This window comes from Triturus cristatus, chromosome 1_2 (genome assembly GCF_964204655.1).
Source record: "Triturus cristatus chromosome 1_2, aTriCri1.1, whole genome shotgun sequence".
Classification (NCBI taxonomy): domain Eukaryota; kingdom Metazoa; phylum Chordata; class Amphibia; order Caudata; family Salamandridae; genus Triturus; species Triturus cristatus.
Genome location: NC_140580.1, coordinates 587,577,814 through 587,593,623, shown reverse-complemented (window position 1 = coordinate 587,593,623; position 15,810 = coordinate 587,577,814).

The window sequence follows — 15,810 nt, the reverse complement described above, 5'->3', positions numbered from 1 at the left end:
ATCTGTGGAAGAATAATATGAAACAAGACTAACTGATCTATGTCTAGTACCAGGTGTGCAGAATTGAAGTAGTGAAGGAATACACTGAATGAAGCAACAGATAGAAATCAAAATGCCGATAGTAATCAGAATACCTCCTAATATCTGACGTAACATATGCAAATCAGGTAACCAATTAAAGAGCCAGTCAAACCAGCCCTGGTCAATGTGTTTTCTAACTTCTTCTGTCAAGTCATGTAGTTTATCAATGTGAGCTTGAATGGATTTTGTATGATCCGACAAGTTAAAACAACAAAGACCCTCAAAATCAGAACAATCGTGTCCATGTTTAAGCAAAAGATAATCAATGGCCGCTCGATTTTGCAAGATAGCCCTACGTTCACCCTGGGCGTTCAATAGCATGTCAGACAGGACTGTAGGAGTATGATTGATGGATTTTACCATCCAGCAGGCCATTTTCCCAATAGATTTGGCATTATAAACTGCCAAAGCAGGAACACCAACAATTGAAATAGCCAGGCTAAGGTATTCAGACTTGGAATATAAATACAAAGATGAGTCACAATCCTCCTGTAACCTCACTGTATCTCGAATCACACGAGAGTTGGCATTCGGATGTGATGAGAACATTAACAAGCTCAGTCTAGTAATGGCACAAGGGCCTCCAGAAATATTTGCGGGAATATATGGCCAGGAAGTATTACTACATGAGAAAAGCCATCCGGCAGGTAGTAACATCGTGCGATAATGACTGGGGGTAACTACCAAACTCTTGCAAGTCATGTTATTCCGAACAGAAGTACATGTTTTCGGTGTCCTTTGAAGGCACAAAGTTCGTTCATGAGCGGTGAATGAAGTGGCACCTTTCAATCTTAAACGCATACATTCAGAAATCGCACTAGGATCACAAGTAAGGAAAAAACACAAATCACCTTGTGTGATATTATAGGTAACTATTTGGGACTGGATGGGGGGTATCGGGTCTGACAGTACAGTACACAAGGGGCAATACTCATGGGCAGGAAAATCGCCCAGAAGAACATTGGGGCGAGCACTCGATATATTAAAAATATGAGTCAAAGTCTCCAATGAAGCAGGGACAGCAACTAAACAAGTTGCTAGAATGTCCGTCACTGATCTCATCGGTGTCAAGCAGAAATGAGGGGCTTTAGTCACTTTGTTGGCTAATGTAATCCAAAAGTTCGACGACGAATCCCACGCAGCGAAGGAACGCGACACTCGGGTTCTCAACTCAGCCCGGGTTGATAGGGTCCCTCCTCTCTCGTCGTACCAGCCCAAAAGGAGTCCAACGCCGACACATCCTGCAGCAACAGTCCAAAGAATGATCTGAAAGAGAATCAAATACAAGCATTATTCATTCTCGTAAGTAACATTTGTCAGCCGGGACTGCTTCCCAGCTATCTTTCCCTGGTCTCATAACTAAAATGGTGTTGTCTTGACCGGTTGCAATGACTTCTGCTTGCTCAGGGGGATTCTTAGGCGACTGCACCCAAACTCTGGCCCCAGGATTATCTGTGGAGCCAAAACCTTTCTGGCCTCGTACAGTTAGCAACGTTGTGGCAGTGCCTTTTGTGATCTCACCACTGAAAACAGGCATTATTAGCAATTGAGCCACTCGGTCAGTTTGATGTATCAGTAAGTCAACCTCACTGCTATTCAGCAGGAGCACCTTAATCTCTCCCTGATAATCACTATCAATGATTCCTCCAAGCACCTGAATGCCTTTTACAGCCAGCCCCGATCTAGGAGCGATTAATCCGAAATTTCCAGTTGGTATATGAACACCAACACCAGTTTCAATGATGACTCGATCCTTACTTTTTATAACGGTGTCATCCATGGCATGCAAGTCTAAACCTGCCGACCCAGGGGTCGCTCTACATGGAGCCAAAGCTCCGGGAGTAATCTCCCAGTACGTCACAGTCTCTCTGATTTCATTGGGCTTAGCATCAACATTCGGAGGAAACAAACGCATAAGTGGGGATTCAGCATTTAGAAAAGGACGGTTATTCAAAATCAATAACGCTTGAGGCAAAAAGTCTCGCCAATTCTTATACTTGTCATCTGTTAATTTACGTAATTGGTCTTTCAGCAGGCCATTCAACCTCTCCACAAGACCCGAGGCCTGTGGATAATATGGTATATGAAACACCCATTCAATATTGTTTTCCACACAGAATTCCTGTACCAATCTTCCACGAAAATGGGATGCATTATCAGATTGAATTTGGAATGGCACACCATAATACATCATAATCAATTCCACTGTTTTAATAGTATTCAATTGGGTAGCTTGCTTACAGGGAAGGGCCACCAACAGGCCACTGTATGTATCAACAATAGTGCAAACATATTGACAATTCCTACTCATAGGAAGTGGACCAATGTAATCAATCTGCCAAATTTGAGCGGGTAATTTCCCGCGATGTAAATGACCTTTAACAATTTGGGGCACTTTGCGCTGCCTGATATGCTGACAAATGGGACAATGTAGAATAACATTTTTAATTAAATCTAGGGGAATATAAATTCCTCGATCAGCAGCCCACCTGCTAGTGGCTTTCTCTCCAAAGTGTCCTGCTTTCTGGTGGGCCCATTTTGCCAATCCCGCAATATCAGAATCTTGCCTGTCCACCACTGCCTCAGCAATTTTAGATTTCTCATCTGCAATGTTATGAAAGAATTTGTCAAGAGAGTCTATCGGGGTATGAGCATCCACATGGAAGATTGTAACAGTACTCTGTGGGAGCATTTCCCAAATCTCCTGCCATAATTCTTTTCCCCACAGTTCTTTTGAATGGATTTTCCAACTATGGGAATGCCAAGTCGGTAACCAAACTGCCAGTCCATTGGCAGTAGACCAAGAATCGGTGAAAATATGACATGTGCCAGGTAACTCTTGTTTCAGAACTTGATAAACAGCATAGAGTTCAGCAAATTGACTGCTCTTACCCTCACCAGTTGTACTCAGCAATTTTTGTGTGATCGGATTATAGGACACTGCCTTCCAATGCCGTTTCGTCCCTATGAACCTTGCTGAACCATCCGTAAACCAGACATGGTTTCTGTCCTCCGCCGACAAATCATCAAAAGGTCTACCCCACTTAACAGGTGACTCCTGTACTAAAGGTACGGAACATTCACTCTCAGTCTCAGTCGATGGCGCCCGTGCCACCTGCTCATGCAAAGATGCAACTCCTTTTTGTCCCACACGTGCCCTGTCTTGTATATACCACTTCCATTTAATCACACTCGCCTCTTGAGCGTGTCCAATTCGGTGAGTTTTCGGCGAACTCATAACCCACTGCATGATAGGAATTTCAGGTCGCAAAATTATATCATGTCCCAAAGTCAATTGCTCGGTATCCACCAGAGCCCAATAACATGCAAGTAACTGTTTCTCAAAAGGTGTATAACGCTCACCAGCATCAGGTAACTTTTTGGTCCAAAAACCTAACGGTACTCTACTCTTGCCTTGTTTCTGCCACAAACTCCAATTCGCATAAAGGCCTTGTACAGACACATTCAAATCCACATCACCATCACATACAGGCCATAAATCCAGAGCATGCTGAATTGCTTCTTTTGCCAGACTGAACGCATCTTGCTGTGGTTTATCCCATTCAAATGCATTCTTTTTACGAGTGACACGGTACAAAGGGGCCAATATTTGACTCAAATGAGGAATATGCTGGCGCCAAAAACCAAACAAACCAATGAAGCTTTGGGCTTCTTTCCTGTTCCTCGGAACTGCAAAATCAAGAATTTTCTGTTTAACCTGAGGGATCACTTCTCGGTGCCCCTCATGCCAATTAATACCCATAAATTTCACAGCCTGGGACGGACCTTGTAATTTATCCGGGTTGATTTCCCAACCTTTCTCACGCAGGCACTCAATGACTCTGTCCAATTGGGTCTGAACTTCCTCTTGTGTTTCACCTTGGATCAAAATATCATCAATATAGTGACATATCTGAATTCGCGGATGTACCGGTACCTCAGTCAAATGCTCTGCCACCAGCCGGTGACATATCGTAGGACTATGCACATAGCCCTGGGGAAGGCTTCTAAACGTCATCTGACGCCCGTTCCACGTAAAACTGAATTGTTCCTGACACTCAGGGGCAATCGGAATCGAAAAGAAAGCATTAGCAATATCAATGGACGCATACCATGTACCTGGATGTTTTTGGATTCTTTCAATTAGGGTAATAACATCCGGTACTGCAACAGTCAAAGGGGGTGTGTGTCTATTCAATTCTCGATAATCAACAGTCATGCGCCAAGAATTATCACTCTTACGTACAGGCCAAACAGGATTATTCCAAGCAGAAGTAACTGGGGTTATAACTCCTGCATCCACCAACTCCTGAATAGTGGTACTAATCTCTTCATGACCACCTGGAATACGATACTGCTTCTGACGAACCACTTTTGTCGCCTGGGGAACTTTTATGGGGGGCATTCTTAAACGACCAACCCGTACAGGCCTGGACGATATATAATGTTTAGTTCCAAATTGATAACATCCATCATCTAAGTGCAAAGTCATTCCTTTCAAAATATCAATTCCAATTATGAATTCTAAGAGTGGTACCACTAATACAGAGTATTCTTTTCTAGGAATTCTACCTATTCTCATTTCAAGTAAAGTTTGAACTGCGGGAGTTTCCTTTCCACCTAATCCGGTAATTGTAAAAGGCTGACCTTTAAACTTCTTTGATTTTCCATGAATAAGAGTGGCCTACGCTCCTGTATCTACCAATGCTCGGGCCCTTTGGACATTACGATGTCTCCAATAAATATCAATATCTACATAGGGTCTATTATCTCTGTGAGCCCATCTGTGTACTGGAGCTTGACCTATTTCCTAGTCATCTTTACTGCGTTCTGTGTACCAGGATAAATCAGGATAAAGACTCTCACATTTCCCAGGTATCGATACCTCCTGTTCATATCCAACTCCATTACGAAATGGATTCCTGTTCTCTGCATTGTACTGCGGGTTTCGATCGGCCAATCTGTGTCGATCCTCTCTCCTTCTCAACTCAGGGGATTGATCCCTATCATCTCTACGTCTGCTGTTAACATAATCATCTCTCCCCCTCTCTCTTTCCCCCTCTCTCTCCCTGTCTCTCTCATGACGGGGGGACAAATCACGTACATAACGGCGATCATCATGACGATCAGAGCGCCCACGGCGGTCGTCATCACCGCTACCGTCAGAAAAACCACGATCACACTCAGTTGTCCGAACACGCCGGGCACCCTCCTTTCGATCCAAGCCACGTTTGCGAAACATTTCCCACAAACGAGAAGTAGTCTCACCATCAATGTCCTCCTTCCGCACACCATCGGCCATAAGACCAAAAAACATATCACGTCTAGTAAGTTTATTGTCACCAGGAGTACGAGTGTCAGGCCGGGATTGCCGTTCAGGTTTAAACCACTCACCCAACTCACCGAGTTGGCGTACCGATTCCATCACCACAGATAACATGTTACCAGTCTGATTAATCAATAAAGTCATCATGACCTGCTTATAAGCAACAGGGGAAGAACGAATAATACGATTCCGCACAGAAGATGTCAAGAAACCATCAAGCAACCTGTCAGCAGTATTTAGAAAAATTGCCGTTTTCATCACCTCCTCTTTGAGACGTTGCGCAGCATCGCGCAAAGTATACCACGGTTTGTCATTCACAGGCCAGTCAGACTCAGTAGGATATTTTTGATTACAACCCTCAGTCGCCAATTGAAGCAAAGAAATTTGACCACCAACATTAAAGTTACGAAAATGATCCTGTACAGTAGAATCCGAACTCAAGGAACAAAACTTCAAACAATCGCCAGAATCCAACATAATGCCAGCAGCGCCCAGTTCATAAAGGCGCACCATCCATGTGAGTAGGGTCTCACCAGCTCGCTGCCGAAATCGCTGCAAAATATCACTAATTTCTTGTTGAGTAAAATCCTCCAAAGAGTCTAAAGCAATACCATTCGGAGCACCGGGAGCCTGCTGCAACTTCCGCCGAAAAACTGGATGCACCGAGACCGCGGGACGAGCATCACAAGGAGCTCGACCAGTACACGTAGAGGAACAATCAGTGTAAGAAGCATCGACCCCACTCGAAGGACGAGCGCAATCATGGGGTGCACCATCAGAGGCGCAAGAAGCAGACTTACAATCACGGCCGGAGCGAGAGGACTCGCGCTTGGCAGACTCCTCACCCGAGGAAGGAGAATCACTCGAGTTCCAGATATTACCATCCCATTCATCAGGATTCCAATCCAGTCCGGCTTTCACCACGACCAGACGCACCTTTCGCTTCGAAACCCGACCACGCCGATTTTTGTATTTATAACGAGCAATTCGCACAGCCGCCCTCTCGGCAATAGTTTGGTACGTCTCAAGTTTGTCAGCAAGCAACTTATTTTGACACCGCAACAAAGTATGAGCATTCTGAATCTCAACAAAGTTCGCTTCCACATCCTTATGCGATTTCTGCAACTTCAACAACCTCTCATGCAGAATCCTGTACGCAGACAGAACAATCCAACCTCTGCGCCCCAAGACGGGAAGCTCATCACCCTTAGATACCGGCGCCTTCTGTAAACAAGTAATCACATTAGCCGGCTCCGCCAGCTCCAAAAAAGAATTCCAATTCTCACTCAAACCAGTAGAATCAGCCCACTCACGGGCTAAGGCTTCATAAGGCGTTGAATCCCAGCCGGGAATATCAACGGGCAACTTAAAAGTAGATTTCGACTTTCTAGAAAACATTTCGGAAAAGAAAGAAAAAGAGAAAAAGAGAAAGAAGAAAGAAGAAAGAGCAAAAACTACACTCACAATTATATAGAAATAATATACAAACGAAACCACGCACGCGCCGAAAGCAAACACGATACAACCACAACGCACACAGATTTCGTAAACGGTTCGTGACGCCAAATGTTCTGCTTGGGTTTTCGGATCAGATAAAACCCGCTCATCAGAGCCTCACTAACCCAGACAGAACGCTACCCCCTCCCTAGGGCCTATTTACAATAGTGCAACCACATATATCTACCACCTAAGGACAGGGAATTCCTACTATACATACCAAGACCTCTTATAATCGGCGGCCTCGCGATCCCATACGGATCCAGACCTCTCTGCCCATACGACAGTATCACAAGTGGCGGCCTCGCGATCCCATACGGATCCAGACCTCTCTGCCCATACGACAGTATCACAAGTGGCGGCCTCGCGATCCCATACGGATCCAGACCTCTCTACCCAGACGGCAGTCTCAGCACAATCGGCGGCCTCGCGATCCCATACGGATCCAGACCTCTCTGCCCATACGACAGTATCACAAGTGGCGGCCTCGCGATCCCATACGGATCCAGACCTCTCTACCCAGACGGCAGTCTCAGCACAATCGGCGGCCTCGCGATCCCATACGGATCCAGACCTCTCTACCCAGACGGCAGTCTCAGCACAATCGGCGGCCTCGCGATCCCATACGGATCCAGACCTCTCTGCCCATACGACAGTATCACAAGTGGCGGCCTCGCGATCCCATACGGATCCAGACCTCTCTACCCAGACGGCAGTCTCAGCACAATCGGCGGCCTCGCGATCCCATACGGATCCAGACCTCTCTACCCAGACAGCAGTCTCAGCACAATCGGCGGCCTCGCGATCCCCTACGAATCCAGACCTCTCTGCCCATACGACAGTATCACAAGTGGCGGCCTCGCGATTCCATACGAATCCAGACCTCTCTACCCAGACGGCAGTCTCAGCACAAGTGGCGGCCTCGCGATCCCCTACGAATCCAGACCTCTCTGCCCATACGACAGTATCACAAGTGGCGGCCTCGCGATCCCCTACGAATCCAGACCTCTCTACCCAGACGGCAGTCTCAGCACAATCGGCGGCCTCGCGATCCCCTACGAATCCAGACCTCTCTACCTAGACGGCAGTCTCATACGACAGTTCATCCTATGATCACCATAACATACAAAAAGGGAATCAGTCTCACTATTCATCAGATCACACAAGGATTGCCAGTTCGAGCATAGCCTGTTCTCAGGTTCGAGGGGCTCCTCTTTCCCTTATTCAGTTACCACTTACCTGATCAGGGTTAACATCTGTTCATGTAGCCGCAGCTGACTAGAAGAATAGGCTACCCTCTCATACAAGAACACGCAGCACATGTTGGTTCACTACAAACTGGGTACTTTATTACTCATTACATACACAATCACATAACATTACGATATAACACATAACCTGCAAAGAGAAGTGAAAGATTAAGTTGTACACTCTAATAAGAAAGGGTCGACATCACCTTAGTAGTATGTAGCCTGCACTCAGTGGTCATCTAGGTTCCCTTCTCGTCTGTGCCTCGGCTCGCCTGGAAGTCACTCTTCTCCGAGTCACTGGGACCTCTTCCTTATCGGCTACTCTCTCCTCTCTGGCTATTCTGCTAGGAGGGCATCTGTCTCTCGGTTCTTCTCCGCCTTCAAGATGGCGTCTGTCTTCCCTGGAATAAGTAGTAGCTTTACTGCTAACGGCTAGATGCCGCCTACGGACTGAACATGTAACTGCCTCAGACTTTCACTAATATAGAGGTGCGTTTTCTCATGGAAAATTCCGGCCTGTAACCTGCCGCCCACCAAATTCTTGTACCTCCCCGTACCAAGGACACGTTCCCAGCCGGCCGGCCTGATGTAGTGTCTTCGGCATGAAGAAAAATACAATCCTTCGATAAGGGCCGGCCTGAACCGGTTCTCTCCAAGCGAATAACACCTCATAACTAAAACATTACATTTGACCTAGAAGCATCCCAAGCTGCCGGAGCAGAAAGAAAGATGGAGTCTCTCCCGTTTGAGGCCTACCAGGCCTGAATTCAGCACAGCTCCATGAAATACCCTCACTACAGGACAGGTTATCCCTAATACTAACGAATCTATCCCCTAGGCTATGTGTGCAAGCCCTGATCTATGGGGAAGAGCACAGGATCATGTCGAAGTGCCTAGTAAATAGGCTCCATTCACTACTCTAACCCTTAGACTTGAATGGTAAGAGACTGAAGTCACATTTAATCATCTTTTCCTCACAAGAAGGCCGGGAAAATCGAGCAGAACACTGTCCCAGGGGTGTCTGCTTGTGTAAGGGGTGTGTGTGACAGGGCCTGCTGGTGGGTGTAGTGTGATTTGGCACTGGGGCTCCCAGGTGATGTAGCTGTTCCCCCATGGAGCATGCTGCCATGACAGTGAGTGTGAGTTCCTGTCCTAGATATCTGACCTTGTTGTCTTGGTGTTTGTGTTTGCACTGGTCACAGGAGGGCCTTGTGCTGCCTACACCCGGGCCAAGTGTCAGCTATCTTGTCAGTACTTTCCCAATCCCTGTGCATTGCGCATGGTGCATGGGTATGTACCTGGGCCATATGGGATGAGGGCAATTGTGTCTGATTTGGAGTTCAATAATGCGTTTTGTGACACCCACCCTCCCAGCATACGGGACATCCATTCCTGGGTTGGTGCTTCGTGTAGCATGGGACATAGCATGGCCTTGCTTTCTCAATGGGGCATACACATGTTATTGGCATTAGCGTTGTTTTTGACTGTGGTTCTGGCCGGTGAGGGCTTGGGGGTAGTTGCGTGCATTTTGTGTAGTTGGGGTGTGGATGCCATTACCCCCATGTTACATAAGTTGTTTGTGTACTCACCAGGCTCTGGAAGTCCTTGAAGTCCATGTACTCCCACCGGCGGAAGCAGGGCCATCACCTTCTCCTCCCAGGGATGGAAATGTACTGGTCTGCGGGGCCCACCACCTCCAGTGATGTTGCTCTGGGCGTAGTCGTCATTCATTTTTTGCTTCTACGCCCTCCGCAGATCGTACTACCTGGCTTGGCATTCAGTCCTGGTCCTTCTGATGGGTGCAACAGCATTCACCCTATCGACGATCCTCTGCCACAGGCGTGATTTTTCGTCTATGCTGATCTGTCTGACCAATGTTCCAAACAGCTGTGGCTCGACTATGATGACTTCATTGACAAGGATCTCCAGCTCCTCCCTTGTGAACTTTGGATTCTTGTCTGTGGGCATGGTGTGGGGTGAGGGTGTGGATGGTTGTGGGTGTGTGGGTCTGAATGTGAAGGTGTGGGTCTGAATGTGAAGAGGGGGTATGTGTGAAGGTGGTTGTGTGAAGGTGTATATGTTAAGGTGGATGGGTGCAGCTGTTGGTGTGTGCTCTCTAGCTGCAGTGAGTCTGTTGCAAAGGCTCATGGTTTGTGTGTGTGGGCCCTTTTTATTGGTCCATTTGTGGGTGGGCCTCAGTTTGAATTTTTGGTGGGTGTGTTATAAGGGGTGGTTATGAGTTTGCCCCTCTGTTTGCCTGTTTGGATGTGGCAAGGTCAGTCATTTCCATGTTTTGTGCACTGTAGATGTGTTTTGTGGTGTTGTGCGAATCGAATAGACCCTCCTTGTGCTGTTTTACATTGCCTATGTACGGTGCGTACATACACGATGATGTTGTTGTGAGGTGCGTACATACGCGATGTTGGGGTACGCACCGTACATACGCGATGATGTTGTTGTTAGGTGTGTACATACGCGATGATGTTGTTGTTAGGTGTGTACATACGCAATGATGTTGTGAGGTGCGTACATACGCAATGTTGGGGTACGCACCGTACATACGCGATGATGTTGTTGTTAGGTGTGTACATACGCGATGATGTTGTGGGGTGCGTACATACGCGATGTTGGGGTACGCACCGTACATACGCGATGATGTTGTTGTTAGGTGTGTACATACGCGATGATGTTGTTGTGGGGTGCGTACATACACGATGTTGGGGTACATACCATACATAAGCGATGATGTTGTTGTGGGGTGCATACATACGCGATGTTGGGGTACGCACCATACATACGCGATGATGTTGTTGTGGGGTGCGTACAAACGCGATGTTGGGGTACGCACCGTACATAAGCGATGATGTTGTTGTGGGGTGCATACATACGCGATGTTGGGGTACGCACCATACATACGCGATGATGTTGTTGTGGGGTGCGTACAAACGCGATGTTGGGGTACGCACCGTACATACGCGATGATGTTGTTGTAAGGTGTGTACATACACGATGTTGTTGAGAGGTGCGTACATATGCATGGGTGGCCTGTACGACTCGTACCCCTGTACGACTCGCACCCCGGGAACTAATTTTCCCGGGATACGCGTCGTACAATGTTTGCTTTGTAGTGGGTGAAGTCATTCCCCGTGTACGGGACGTTTTCCGTACGAATCCTAAATCGGAAAGCCGGTCCAGACCGTACTTGTACGGTCGGACTGTATTTTTAGGCTTCGTACGGAAAAGTGTCCAGGTCCGTCTCGTACAACTTTTCCCGATCGAATTCGTACGGATCGGGCCGATCCGTATTTATTTTTCCCGTACGAATTGTACTCCACGGGTGGGACGAGACTTGTACGATTCGTACGGGAAAAATTACGGATACGAGTCTTACGGAATACAAAAATACAGGATCCGAATCGGCCCCTTAATGTCTATTTAAGTGCGATGAAAATTAAGGTGACCCAGCTGTATATCTTAAGAGATATCATACGCTCATTAGCAATTCGGTACCCAGATGCTGGTTTTATAATTTCTGGCGACTTTTATTTACACTTGCTTGCTTTTAACTCCTTAAGTGGGAAGAACAATGGAATTGCAAATGAGTGCTGTGACAACATGTACCAGCTCGGGTTAACCTTGTTAAAAGAAAAATACTTGATCAAATTTAGGTCAGTCCCATCATTTAAACAATCTAAGCATGGTTCAATTATCGATTACACATTTATTTCAGAAAACCTGGGCCCCAAAATTGTTGAATATAAGATGACGCTTCGACTCGAAAGTGACCACAACCCTCAGCTAGTTATATTACATCTAGCAATAAGTTGTAACCCTAGATCTAATGAGCTTCTCAATATGGTCCACTCTTCATACAATTTGAAGAGACTGATATGGCATTCGGATAAACAAGAAGAAATAATACAGCCAGCGGAAGCAATAATGAAGGTTAGTGATCAGTGCCAGGTGGGGGTAGGTTCAACGCTATATAAATGGAATTATATTACCTCATCCCAGGTGGGAAAACTTTCAGCACAAAATCGAAAGAAAACAAATCCATCTTTAATTTCCCCCAATAAATGGTATACATTTCAGTTATTTAAACTAATACGATCACTCAATAAAGCAGTATGGGAAGTTTTTTTTCCCATAGATACCAGCAATCTTACCATGTTTTTAAGGATAAAATGACGGCATAAGAAGATCATATAGATGAGAAGTTTTGTTGGCTAAATCACATTATCAATCGGGGCTATGACACAGATTACTATATGCCTCCAGACAAAATAATGTGAACATTTATGGGGAAATAATTAACAAACTCGAAAGGGGAGGCAACAGGGCTCACGGTAGTATTATTATGGAGGACAAATGGGTACATTTAATTACCAAATTGTATGTCATGTGCAATCTAGATGTAGATAAGGCAGACTTGTTTTAAAATTGTGATAAAATTAGCAAGGCAAATACAGAGATAATGGGCGGCATGAGCCTGAGTAATGACTTGGTCCATACAAGGAATACAGTCAAATCTAGCAAGTCATATATAGAGCAAGTGAGCAGTCCTGATTTGAAGAACTATTTTGATCTCATAAGCACTAATGAAATAGTCACTCTCCGATGTCGTCGCTCATCAAATGGGGCTCCTGGCCCAAATGGGCTACCCAATGCCTTATTCCGTGCCAAAACTGACTTGTGAGCCCAAGTGTTGACTCCAGTGTTCAACGAGGTATTGGCATTGAAAATCCCCCTTGTATCTTGGCAAGGTGGCATCTTGCAGCCCATCTATAGAAGTGGCCCAGTTGACAACCCTGCAAATTATTGGTTAATTGCCCTAACTGATGTAGACGCTAAGGTTTTTGCCTCCCGTTTATTGGTTGATCTGGAAAATTGGGCAGCACAGCAAGGTATAATTCCACTTCACCAAACAGGTTTTCGTAAGGGCCAATCTACCATAACCAATTTTCTGGCCATTACTTTACTAGCAGAACGGGCAGTTTAAAAAAAACTAAATCTATATATTTCTTCCCTAGAATTAAAGGCAGCCTTTGATTCAGTTCCTTGAGCTTTTTTATGGAAAAGAACTGGTAGGTTGGGCCATTCCACAAACATTGCTAGATGCTATAATACTCCTCTGCACCAATACTTAATTCCAGGTCAAGCTAGGCGACGGTGGAACTTTATCTAAAAAAAATAAAACCTATAATGCTCTAAAGCAAGGTTGTGTCCATGCTCCTTGCCCTATTAATCTATTTTTGCCAGATCTACTTCAGCACCTAGAGCCTATTAACGCCCATCCTCCAAAAATCGATGAGGTGCAACTTAGATATTTACAATACGCAGATGATACTATTTTGCTGAGTCAAACCACAATAGGCTTAAAAAGATTGATTAATGCATTTGATGATTATATCTTAATGAATGGCCTGGAATTAAAAAACTAAAATAATGAAAATCGGCCCGGTAAAAGACCGATTCATGGAGGGCCAATTGAAGTGGTAAAAACATGCAAATATCTAGACATTTTATTTGACTGCAGAGTCCTGTTTAAAAATCATTTTAAAGTCCTAAGGATAAAAACTGCAACCTTAATTTATGCCTTTAAATGTCTATATAAATCATGCCAATCATATGATCATCTTCTTAAAGTTATGAGAGCAAAGTTACAGCCAACTATATCATACGGCTCGCCTATCACTAGGAGCAAAGATGTGAAATTACTAGACCTATTAGTAATTAAGGCCTATAAAATCATCTTTAGCATCCCTATGGAAATTTGCCAAGCTGAAATCAGACTGGAATTTGGTCTCCAAAGACAGTCCATGGTATCCCAAGGGTCGTCTTTGAAATGCATGTTCTCTATGTTTTCATCTGACCCTGTTTCACTAGGAAACATCTGTTGCCATGAAATAATTAATTCTGCATATACAGCTACCTAGCGATCTTACATCTCAATTTGCCTCCACAGTTTTTATCTGTAGATAGGGCTCACTGAACTGACAATGCCCAGCTTTAAACAAATCTTAAAAAACATAAACCAAAATCAACTCATTTGGGGGTCGATTCCGATCCTGGATTTTTTTTTCCCGTACGACTCGTATCCGTATTTTTTTACGTACAAATCGTACAAGGCCCGTACAAACGGCAAAGTACGATTCGTACGTGAAAAATACATACGGATCGCCTCGGGAAAAGTCTACGAGACGTCCCCGGACAGTTTTACTTACAACTCGTAAAACTGAAGTCCGAGCGTGCAAGTACGATCCGTACCGCCCGACCGAAAACAAAAGCGCATGGAAAAGGCCCTGTACGGAGCGAACTTTGTACGACCCCTACCCCGAGTACACTTGTGCCCGGGGTACGAGTCGTATGGCCCCCCCAGCCTCCCACCCCTCCCGCGTACGTCCGCACCGTACCCCCCACCCCCGTATGTACGGACCGTACCCCCCACACCCGTATGTCCGCACCGTACCCCCACCCCCGTATGTACGGACCGTACCCCAGGCGTACCCACCACCCGCGTATGTCCACACCGTACCCCAGGCGTACCCCCCACCCGCGTTTGTCCGCACCGTACCCCAGGCGTACCCCCCACCCGCGTATGTCCGCACCGTACCCCAGGCATACCCCCCACCCGCGTATGTCCACACCGTACCCCAGGTGTACCCAATCCTCGCTTATGTACGGACCGTCTGTACATATGCAATGTTGGGGTACGCACCGTACATGATGACACGTACGATGTGGGTGATGGCATGAACGTCACGTAGCGGGCCCCCTTTTCCTCGTGCATCGCAGCGTACTTAGCTTCTCCGGCACTTTTTGGCTCCCGTAAAAATATAGCCGTGCGGAGTGCTGTAGGTACGAATCGTACTTGCTGGTACATAAAATGCTACCTGACTCCGTGCGGACGTCGCATACGCGCTGTCCAGGATCAGAATTGTATGTATTTTTCAGCCGTACGGTGTTTTTTACGATTCGTACGGAAATGGTATTTCTGTACGAATCGTACTTGCTGGTTTGTACGGTGGAATTCCCGGGTACGAGTCGTACGGAGAAAACGCTCCGTACGACCATTCGTACCCGGGTTTTACAGGATCGGAATCGGCACCTTAATGTGGACAAAATAGCCTTAGCATCAAAAACCCATGCATGGTTTGTGATTAATTAACATCAGTCTCTGAGAAGTCAGCCTTATCTGAATTGCTTTTTTCGGCCCAAATGAAAGAAACATTTCTAAAAATAAGACTGGGTATAAACCCAACCAAGGAGGGTACGAACCTGGTTTCAGCAATGGCCAAGTACTAAATGTAGATTGTGTGGGTGGCCATGTGAAACCTTATTGCACATAGTATGTGCGTTCCCCACATTGCTTAAAATACGCCGCACACTTTTAGAAACTTTATTCTTTAAGGCTGTGGTAAGATCAGCCCATCAGGCCCTTATTTTATGTCTATCGGGTGAGTTGATTCCATTGGTATGCCATTTGACAACGTTTTTAGCTATTGCTGATAAATTATTAGTATCTTAATGAATCATGAATCATAGTCGTTGTTTTAAGGTTGCTGACATCTTGAAAGATTTAGGGGCCTATTAGGATGGCGGGTGGACTTTCGTCCGCCCGCCACCCTAGCGGTGCTGGGACCGGCCGCCAGTGGT